This window comes from Crocuta crocuta, unplaced genomic scaffold, assembly GCF_008692635.1.
Source record: "Crocuta crocuta isolate KB4526 unplaced genomic scaffold, BGI_CrCroc_1.0 scaffold145, whole genome shotgun sequence".
Lineage (NCBI taxonomy): Eukaryota > Metazoa > Chordata > Mammalia > Carnivora > Hyaenidae > Crocuta > Crocuta crocuta.
Window position 1 is genome coordinate 4,173,987 of NW_027530857.1, and position 10,829 is coordinate 4,184,815.

The 10,829-nt window shown below is 45.5% G+C and overlaps 1 protein-coding gene across 1 annotated transcript in view; it reads right to left on the reverse strand.

The window, feature by feature from the left end:
• The window catches only part of E2F3 (E2F transcription factor 3), a 67,085-nt gene that overhangs the window by 47,473 nt on the left and 8,783 nt on the right, over positions 1-10,829 (reverse strand). The gene's annotated exons all lie outside the window — the stretch shown is intronic.

A 10,829-nucleotide genomic window follows, 5' to 3' on the forward strand; every position in this document is an offset into this window, starting at 1 on the left:
AATAAAAATACTCAGAGTAAAAATAGGGAAAGAATCTGCAAGATTATGCAGATTCGTGTTAGCCAAAATTTGAAAGCGTGCCTTTTAGTTTATCACCAAAGTGTGAGACTAACACTCTCACGGGTACGCAGCACTCTGTGCTGTATCACCAGGCACGCCTCCACTAATCCTCACAACCGTGTAAGGTTCGTCGGGTGAATAGTGTTATTCCCATTGTACGGATTAAGAAAACAGGGCCCTCGGAGTTGCTGAAGCAGAGCTAATGTCAAAACTGAAACTTGAACCCAAGTCTTCTGGGTCCAAGTTGAGTGCCCTTTCCATCATGCTGTGCTGAAGGCTCAAGTTAACTTAACGCAAATAAAAAAGATCAGGTTACCCAGTCAAATCTGGTATTCACCATCACGGAGAGGCTTAGGGTCAACACACGCCATTAAATAAATCTTAAAACCAGGCACAGCTTGAGGATATGGATCGTGCAGGAAGGTAGTGTGAGGAAGGCTGCTTTCCATGAGCTCTATCTGACCCTGGGCGAGGGCTTGCTTCTGGACCCAGTTTCCTAATCAGTAAACACCGAGCAGAGAACCCCTAAATCCCTTCAACATCGCCCTCATGAGAAATCTGAGTGCCTTGTTTTTTCTGTTCACACCTCCTCAGAGTTTGGTGTTAACTCTTCCTCCTTCTGGATATTTGAAGCTTTTCCAAGTCTCTCCACCCTCTCTAACTACAGGAACACAGGGTTCTAAGACGCACTTTACCAACTTTGGCCCAATTTAAGAGGTGAACAATATACAAACACTACGGAACAAACAGTTTTAGAATTATTTAATGTTGCCCACACGTTACTATGCTAGTTGCATTTCCAAACTTGATTTGCATCAGTCAATTTTTAGACTCTTCAGGGTAGCAGAAGCCGGAATAATGGTCTTCCCCAGAGACAAATACTACTCCTTTTAAACGGATGCCATTTCAAATGCTGATAAATTCTATTCAAAATCACCAATCACCTGTAATTGGCAATGACATGTTTTACTTTCCATAGAAGCTAGGCCCAACCAAGAGACTTCTATTTCTCAGTAGTACACCCCACGCGGCAATACCGACTTCTGATGTTTTAAAAGGTATGAGAGGCTTTCCCACTCCCTAAATGAACTTAACGGTCACACTTTCATACAAATCTGTGTTTGAACTTTACTTGAATTAAAGGGCTTAAATTATGGGCTGCGTGTTTCCTTCACTTTCATGCTTTCTTACCTCTGGTACTTTAAGAGAAGAAGGGAAAAGGGGCTACCACCCCCAAAGCATCGAATGTACAGAGAAAGAGGAAGATCTAGAATATTCATTTTAGCATAATAGGAAAAACCCAAACCCTCCTTTTTTATGAAGATGATCCTTTGATGTACAATCTTAGTTTGACAAAGTTGTCATTGGGGTGGCTCAGATGAAAAGGTGACTAAGGAAAGAACTGTTAACAGTAACAGCCATTATTATTATTATTATTATTACTCTAAAATAACAAAAGGAACCCATTTTTCTTACTTCCTGTATTCCTTCACGGTTATGGTCTTCAGCAATTCAATGAAACTTAGCAAACTTCATTGTTCCCTGTCTTTTTTTAAGTGAAGAAACTGGCTTGGTAAACTTCTACTTTTATTATGCTCCAGTGGGCTGGTCTCACTATCAAATCAAAGGCCAAGCAACACTCAAGTTACCACACACTTAGGGCTCACTGTTAATTTTATACACGACAAGTTATAACTAACTCAGGCCTCAAGTTCTTCCTCTGTAAAATGGATACACCACTGACCAACTTCAAAGCGGGAAGAACAAATAAAAACGACCATGAAATACTTTGAAATGGCCCATCACCACCTTGCTCACCCAAAGCCACACCCATCTGCACACCCGTGCCGTGCAGAGCAACCACGGCAAGGGCCAAGTGTTGTGGCTCTGGCGCCATGTTCTTGGGCACCATTTTCTTGTACCCGCCCGTCTGTGGCTCGTGGTTGGAACCGGTCACTGTCTACATTCATCAGCCAGGCTCTGATTCTATGCGTGTGCCTTTGCTGACCTGGAAGGGCAGAAGCCACTGACTGCTCGGGGCTGTCTGTGGAGTAATTAACAGTGCTCACACCAAGATGAGCGCAAGCATTATAGAGCTTGTGGCAGTGAACGGGGCCTGTGGTCAGGAAGAGGATATTCAGCTCCCTGACTGCCTTCTGGTCTTAAATGAAACAAAGAAGGGAAGTTCCAAGGTACAAGAGCTAAACTGAATAAAGACATTCTGGAAGAAGCCCGTTTCTCTACAGACTTTGTAGAGGAAGAGCAAGCAACACGCTTTGGGTGATGCTGAAGAATCCACTGATGGATTTAGATGCTTTCTGTGGGTTAACGATGTAAGTGGCAGTGGGAGGAGTGAAACAGATGCATTACTTGTAAATTTTCTTCCAACACCTTGATGTCACAGTATAAGCCGTATCTAATTATGTCACAAATCATAGTGTCCTCAAGTTCAGGGATTCTTAGATCCTAGTGACCATTCCACCTCCTAATTAGATGGATCACAATTGGAGGGAACTAGTCAGAGGTTTCTTGGCTCCTTTGTGGGGAGCTCACCAGAAGTCAAGCCTCCTGACCCCCACCCCTCCCACGAGAACACTCCTTTCTTTCTGTTCTTTTCATTTTTTAAAAATGTTTGTTTATTTTTGACAGAGAGAGCGAGCGAGCACAAGTGGGGGAGGGGCAGAGAAAGAAGGAGACACAGAATCTGAAGCTATCAGCACCGAGCCTTGAACTCATGAGCTGCAAGATATGACCTGAGCAGAAGTCGGAAGCTCCTGGTTCTGAGTTGTCAGCACAGAGCCCAACAGGGGGCTCGAACCCACAAACCATGAGATCATGACCTGGGCCAAACTCAGACGCTGAACCGACTGAGCCACCCAAGCGCCCCCGAGAGCGCTCCTTTCTTTCTACCACAACAGGGACGTGCTGCTGGATATTTCCTTTCATAAATTCTTGCCACAAGTGAATCTGGGCTGTTTTTGATTAATATCCTAACCAAAAGATCACTGGGAAAGCTCTGTCCCTCCCACAAGGGAGGACGGGCTTGGTTTGACCAGCTGTCCCTGGATCTCCTGTTCAGTCATCAGGGCTTGTAATAGCCTCTTAACAGTCCTGACCAGGTGAGTGCCTCTTGCAACCAAATAGAATCATTCACAGAAAGTCATCCCAAAATTTACAAAAGACTGCGGGAGAGGGAGCAGGTGGAGAAAAGGAGGAGCAAGAGATTCAAAAGGAATCAGTGGGTCCAGAGCAGGGATGGGATCACTGTTGATTGGAATCTTCACCAATATGATGTAAGCCAAGATAGGACCTCTATTTTTGCATAATTCCACCAGGGCTCTTAACCTTTCTTTTGTGCCACGGACTTCTTAGGCCTTCTGGTAAAACTACAGATAGATAACCTTCTCAGACTAATGTTTTCATACACCTAAAACAAAACACAAAGGAAACACTTTGTGTTGAAATATGGCTATTCAAAATACTAAAAAAGAAATTTATGATACAGTTATTCTTGTACTTTTTTATTAATGCATTAAATAAAAAGATTTACTAGCAGGTCAAAAAACGACTGTAATTAAAAACAAAAATATTTTCTTAAGTGTTTATTTAATTTTGAGAGAGAAACACAGAGCACAAGCGGGGGAGGGGCAGAGAGAGAGGGAGACAGGGAATCTGAAGCAGGCTCCAGGCTCCGAGCTGTCAGCACCAAGCCTTGAACTCATGAGCTGCGAGATCATGACCTGAACCAAAGTTGGAAGCTCAACCAACTGAGCCACCCAGGTGCCCCTGTAATGTTTTTATTTATTTTTTTTAAAAGTAAGCTCCATGCCTAACATGAAGCTTGAACTCATGACCCGGATGGAGATTAAGAGTTGTATGCTCCACAACAAATGACACAGCCAGGCACCCCCAAATTACTATAACTGTGAAATGGTGATGAATATACACAATCTTTGGAGATTATCTGCGAACAAGCAATATTGAAATGTGATATGAAAATATCTGCGATTTCTGTGGGTGACGAAGTCCCAGGTGCCACCAATTCTACTGTGGTTTGTCACCACCACATTCACAGTGGAAGGAAATGCTAAAGTTCAGTTAGAGGGTAGTAAGTATAAAGAAGTATAATCTAGAATCCAATCAGGATCCAGGTTAAGAACCACACACTGGACAGGGCGCCTGGGGGGCGCTCAGTCGGTTGAGTGTCCGACTTCAGCTCAGGTCATGATCTCATGGTTTGTGAGTTTGAGCCCTGCATCGGGCTCTGTGTCTCCCTCTCTGTCTGACCCTCCCCCCATTTGTGCCATCTCTCTCTCTCAAAAATAAACAAACACTAAAACAAATTTATTAAGAAAAGAACCATGCACTAGACAAAGATCCCTGTAGGGTCTTACTCATCCATGACCCCTGAAATCTCATGAGCACAAAATAGGTACTCAGTAAATGTTTGAGCAGGTTCAACAGATAAGTCGGACTTATCTACTGGGTGACCTTTCAAACTCCAAATCTCAGCTAGTCCACCGACTGCCAGCCTACTTCAACCTCTTCGTTCCTTTAGCAAATATTCACAGAGCACCTAGTGAGTGTCGGGCAAGAACATTCTAGGCACTGGGCCAACACAAGATGCTAACTTCAGATGGTGGTAAGTGTTAGGAAAGAAAACATGAAAACAGGATGAAGAAGGACTGGATGGTGGCAAAGGCCCTTCAGAAGTGTCAGTGGGGTCTTTGATGACAAGAGCCAGGGTCGCAGGGGAAGATGTGGGGCCATCCCAGGAGGAACGACAGCAAGTGCAAAGGCTGTGGGGCAGGAAGAAACTTCTCGGCACAGGCTTTTCCTACATCTTGACTTATTCTCCTCTGAAGTGCTCCTCTCCTCCTGGGTCCCCAGGTCCCCTCCTGCACAATGTTGTCCAGTTCATCCTCCTTAAGCACTTTTGTGCTATGCGCCCCTTGCTCAAACATACAAAAAGCCCCCTATTCCTCAACACACCTGACCATATCACACCCTGTTTACTACTCCCTCCCTCTCCCAAACACCAACCCTCAGGCCTCTTTCAAGACCCTGGAAGAGGCTGTGCTCATTTCTCCTGGACCCTTCCCTTCTTCCCTCCCTCCCTAGCATTTTTGCACACTCCAGGCCACAGTGTTTTCTCCGTCAGGGGGTTTCAGGGTAGCTGTTCCATAAGTCACCGAATTCAACCATAACTCTACTAATCCGACCATTCCTCCAGTGACAGGACATTAAACTCCCCTCGAACTTCTTTCTTGTTTTTGTTTTTGCTTTTTTTAATTTATTTCTGAGAGAGAGAGAGACAGACAGACAGACAGACAGAGCATGAGCAGGGAAGGGTCAGAGGGAGAGGGAGACTCAGAATCTGAAACAGGCTCCAGACTCTGAGCTGTCAGCACAGAGCCTGACGTGGGGCTCGAACCCATGAACCGTGAGATCGTGACCTGAGCCGAAGTCAGACGCTTCACCGACTGAGCCACCCAGGCGCCCCATCCCCTCAAACTTCTAAGTTCATGGTCTGTATCATACAGCTTGTCTTAAACAGACTTTTGTCCTCTGCTGATGTATATCTAATGGTCTTGTCTTCTAATTCAGCCTGCAAATTCCTTTAGGCGAGCAACACCCTTGCCTGCCACCTGCCACCTCTTCCAGAAATGTATGGAGCAGAAGTGGAGACACAGGCTGCTAGATAAATTTAAAGTCAGCCGACTAATGTCATTATCCCCCTCCAAGTTCACAGATCCACCTCTCCAAAGCCCTCCAGGAGACAAGACAGACAGGTTTGGTGAAAACAGCTACAAACTTGAGACTCATGACAGAGTAGACTGTATTCTAGATTGAGTTTTTCTCGGTGGCTCAGTCAGTTGAGCGCCGACTTCGGCTCAGGTCATGATCTCACGGTTCGTGGGTTCGAGCTCCGCGTCGGGCTCTGTGCTGACAGCCAGCTCAGAGCCTGGAGCCTGTTTCAGATTCTCTGTCTCCCTCTCTCTCTGACCCTCCCCTGCTCACGCTGCCTCTCTCTCTCTCTCTCAGAAATAAATAAAACATTAAAAATTTTTTTTTAGATTGAGTTTTTCTTCTTCACAGGTGTTAGGGGTTGAATTTGTTCCCGCCTCAAAATGCGTGTGTTGAAGCCCTTAAGCCCAATGCTTCACAATGTGACTCTTCAGAGACAGGCTCTTTGGAGACAGCGCTGAAATGAGGCTGTTTGTGTGGCCTCTAATCCATAGAGGCTGGTGTCCTCGCAAGAAGAGATCTGGACACACAGGTGACACCAGGGACACACATGCACAAGGGACCATGTGAAGAGGCAGCAAGAAGGCGGCCATCTGCAAGCCAAGGAGAACGGACTTGGAAGAAACCAACCCTGTTGGCCTTGGTTAAACCTAGCCTTGATCTTGGACTTAACTGTGAAAAATAAATTCGCTGTTTAAGTCACCCATCAGTGGCATTCTGTTATGGCTGCTCCAGCAAACTAATATGACAGGCGTCTAAATTTAGATACTTCCCAAAAGCAGAGACCAAGACACGCACATGGGTGCAGGTAGTGTATTTGGAAGTGACCCCGGAAGCAGGAGTTAGCGAGCAGAGAGCACGAGGCAGGTGTATTATTTAAGGGTGTGTGAACCAGGTCATGGCTATGGATAATGGGGGCTTGATTCTGCTGTGGCCTCCAGGACACCCCCCTGGAACTGTTCTAGAAGGCAGGGACATCTGCCCACTGGCTTCCTTCCATTCCTGAAGGGCACAGGGATGGTAACTCCCTTGACTTGTAGGTTAGTATGTGTGCACCCGTGGCTCAACAGAAGCTCCTTGGGAGAAAGCAGAAAGTGAAACGATATGCACCTAAAGCAAGATATGAGTGGCGAGGAGAATCTGATGCTGGCCGAAGCCATCAGAGGGGACTGCGAACAGAGGCAGGCCACAGCGATGTCATGTGGGACCAGAGGGAACATAGAGCTGCTTCACCACAGCTGACACGGCTGGTTCTTCCTCCAGAGGCAAGAACACAGATAAGACGTCTGGAGGCAGCAGGAGTCTGTGCTGGACCCATTCTGAGGCCACAGAGATGTACCGACGGGTGTCCGTGACACCTGCTTTCCTTCCAGAAGGCAAACATGGACGTCATCAGAGAATGGTGAGGGGGGATCGAGGGACACTCGCTTGGGCATGCTCACTGTCAGCAGACTCTTGCAAATTTTTTTAAAAAGTTTATTTATTTTGAGAGAGAGAGAGAGCAGGAGGAGAAGCAGACAGAAAGGGAGAGAGAGAATCCCAAGGAGGCTGCATAATGTCAGTGCAGAGCCTGACGTGGGGCTCGATCCTACAAACCGCGAGATCCTGACCCAAGTCAATACCAAGAACTGGATGCTTAACTGAGTGAGCCACCCAGATGCCCCAAATTCTGTACTTTTAATGAGAATTTGGGTTGGGCTTTTTTTTTTTTTTTTTGCTATTTTCCAAAGCTAACCTAATTCTTTTACAATCAGCCTCTTCCCATTGTTGCAACTGGCCTTTGAGCTCTAAGATGAAACCTACGAATTATGCAAACACAATTGAGTTTAAATACTGTATGCTCTCATTCAAATTTTAGGTAGTACCTGGAAGCCAAACCATAAGAGAGATTCTCTCCCCCATCCACGTTTCACCTCTGGAATTGAGTTTTTAGGTCAAATACAGGGCAGTTCTGTACACCAGGTGAGAGATTTCTAACTCGTATTCGAGCCACCGTCAGAGACCAAGGAATGTGACTGCAGGGCAAGGTTTCTAAATTACCCTCAGAAACGTCTTCCTTTCCTTTTGGCGAATAGTCGCCTGAGATTTATGATTGAACACTTTTGTAAAGTCCTACATCCAAGATAAAGTTATGCAGGGAGATGCCAGACATGAGTGGTATTTCCTGGTATTTTCCAATCCTCTGAGCCCTATCTTTAGGGTTGCCAGATTTAGCAAATAAAAACGCAGAACACTCAGCTGAATTACAGTTTCAGACAAACAACAAATAATTTTCATTATAAGTATATCTCAAATGATGCATGGGACATACTTCTACTAAAAGCATTTGCCGTTTATCTGAAATTCAAATTGAACTTGGCATCCTATGTCTTACATGGCAATCCTACCTCTCTTAATATTCCAGAATGGAAAATTAGCGAGATTAGAATTTAAAAGTAGAATTTCTATTTGAAATATGAACTTCCTGTTTTAACTCTGATAAACTACAGCAGACCATTCAAGGCATGACTAGTCAGAACAAGCTGCTATTCTAACAGACAGGATTCATTTTAGAAGTGACAGCTCACATTAACAATTAGGGTAGCTCAATACCAAAGGAATACAAGTTTAAAAACAAATGATTCAGGTTCCCCCTAGAAATCAGTGTTGTAAGAACAAAAACTCATGTATCTGTATGGAAAAGAGCAATTAAAAAATGTAAGAATATTTTTATTTGGATAGCTCACCGTTTACTTAGTGCTCACAAAAATTAAAAATATCGATGGCATTGGGGATAGGGGTTGGTGGGGGGGACACACAAGCAAAAAGCCGTTGAGAAGTTTTCTGACTGGATCGGAAAGCTTTCGATACCTCAAGGCTTATGGAAGAACTAAAGAATTTCCTCTCCAGTTTCCTCCTCCCCTCACAGTTTGAGAAAATGGTCCTGGATTTTTTTTTTTTTTTTTTTTTTTTTTTAAGGAATTGGCCATAAGAGGAGGACAGGACCACCTGAGAGCATGGTTTCTCAACTTCAGCATGATGGATATTTGGGGCTTCTAACTCTTGGTTTGCGGGAGGGCGCGGGGGAAGGCTATCCTGTTTGCTTAACTAACTGCATTCCGCAGCCTCTACCGGCTAGATGTCAGGAGCATCCTCTCCCCTTCCCTCTCTTCAGTTATAACAACCAAAAATGGGAGCAGAATCGTCCCCCGTTGAGATTCACTGGCCAAGGAGAACCTTTAGTATCTTGGCTTTTCCTTTTCCCTGGCAACTGTACAGTCCTGAGTTCCGGCAATTTTTAAAAATACCATTGCACGGCAGCTTAGAATAATGAGACAGAGAGAGAGAGAGAGAGAAAGAGAGAGAAAGAGAGCACTCCCAACAAATGAAAATGGTCCTAAATTTTTGTAGAGTATAATTAAAAATAAATAGGTCTGTCTGTCACCTCTGTATACATGGAGAGTCGTGTGCTAATACGAAGACCATCTAGACCTGAGACCTGTCTTTAGCCTGTTTCTCCAACTTGCTCCCCATACAGAATAAGAGCTGGCCCTTCTGTCACCTTCTGTGACCCACACACGCGTCCCCATTCAGTCCCTCTGTCTGAACCCGGGGAAGTAGGTCCTTCATCGTCCCATGGTAGGGATGAGAGAACTGAGAAGTCCTGAGAAGTGAAATAGCTTGCCCAAGCTCCCAAAGTCAAGAGATCTTCAACCTAAGTCACTCCAAAGTCCAACCGCTTCACCACCTCTCTCTGCTGGGAGGGAAAAAGAAAGTCACTAAATGCCTCTGACCTTCATTGTGTTTCCTCACCTGGAAATGACATTTCTTAGTATTTCTCAGAACTGTTGCAAGAACTTGAAGGCAGCTTACTGGGCTGTGGGAGGGAAAGGACCAAAGTCCTGGGCACCAGTGAGCCGTGATATCCAGCGATTTCTGGGCGAGTGTAACATCCACCCAAGGTTCCCTGCATTGGAGCGTGGGGCCCATCTCAAAGGCCAGGAGAACCACGCCCTGAGTCCGAGACCTACTCATACTTGAAAATGAACCAGTGCCACTCACTTTGAAAGAGCACTATCAGGAACGCCAATGCAAAGAGTAAACATCATAATTAACCCTTAGGACTTTGAAGAGTGGAGAAGTCAGAGACATCAAGTCTAGCAGGGGAGGGGTGTGGCAAGTGGTGGGAGGGAAGTGACTCGCGCTCTGGGATTCCCTCCTTGCACAAGCTCTGCGTCACCTCCAGGGCTGCTCCAAATGCACGGTGGCAGATATGTGGCCACCTGGAGCCGTAAGCCTCCCTGAGGCCCCCAAGGACCTAGGGGTCACGGTGTTGGGTGCCTGTGGCTTAGTGAACAAAATCACAGAAGGTCTGAGTACAAGGAGGCTATGAAGATTCCAGGTTAAGTGTTCACCATGCAGTCTGGCCCCCACCTCCAGCACAAACGGAATCACGTGTGTTACCTGCCTGTTTTGCAGTAGTTTCTGGACCAAATTATGGTTTGGAAACTTCCAAGAGAAAAAGGAGCAAAGTGTTTTGGGAACTCGGTCCATGAAGCCAAAAGGAAACGTTTAATTTTGGGGTTACAAAGTCCCGGCAGGGTAAGAAGTAGCTGTAGAGCAAACCTAGGGAGGTTCCAGATTCCTTTTCTGTAAGAAATGCAATCTGTCTGAAGCTTGGATCACTAGGGCCTGGGAAGGGCAAGTAGCGATGGTAGTGAACATCTCTCTACTTTATCCTCGATGCAAAAACAGCCAACGCTGCGCCTTATATAGAACTTTTCATTCTTAATTACTTTCAGACACCTGTTACCCCGTTCTCCCCCAACATCACAGTGGAGAAGGTACACACTGTTGGATGGTCTGGGGGCCAGAAGACCACAGACAATTCCAAGAGAAAACTGTCCCACCCACCGTTTCATGAAGCCATATTTAGATTCTGGGTCTAATTTCAACAGATATCAGCACAGCGGAGGTACAGTTACAGCGGACAGATCGTTTGTCAAGAATGGAAAAACACAGGATGCTGGGACAACGTGGCA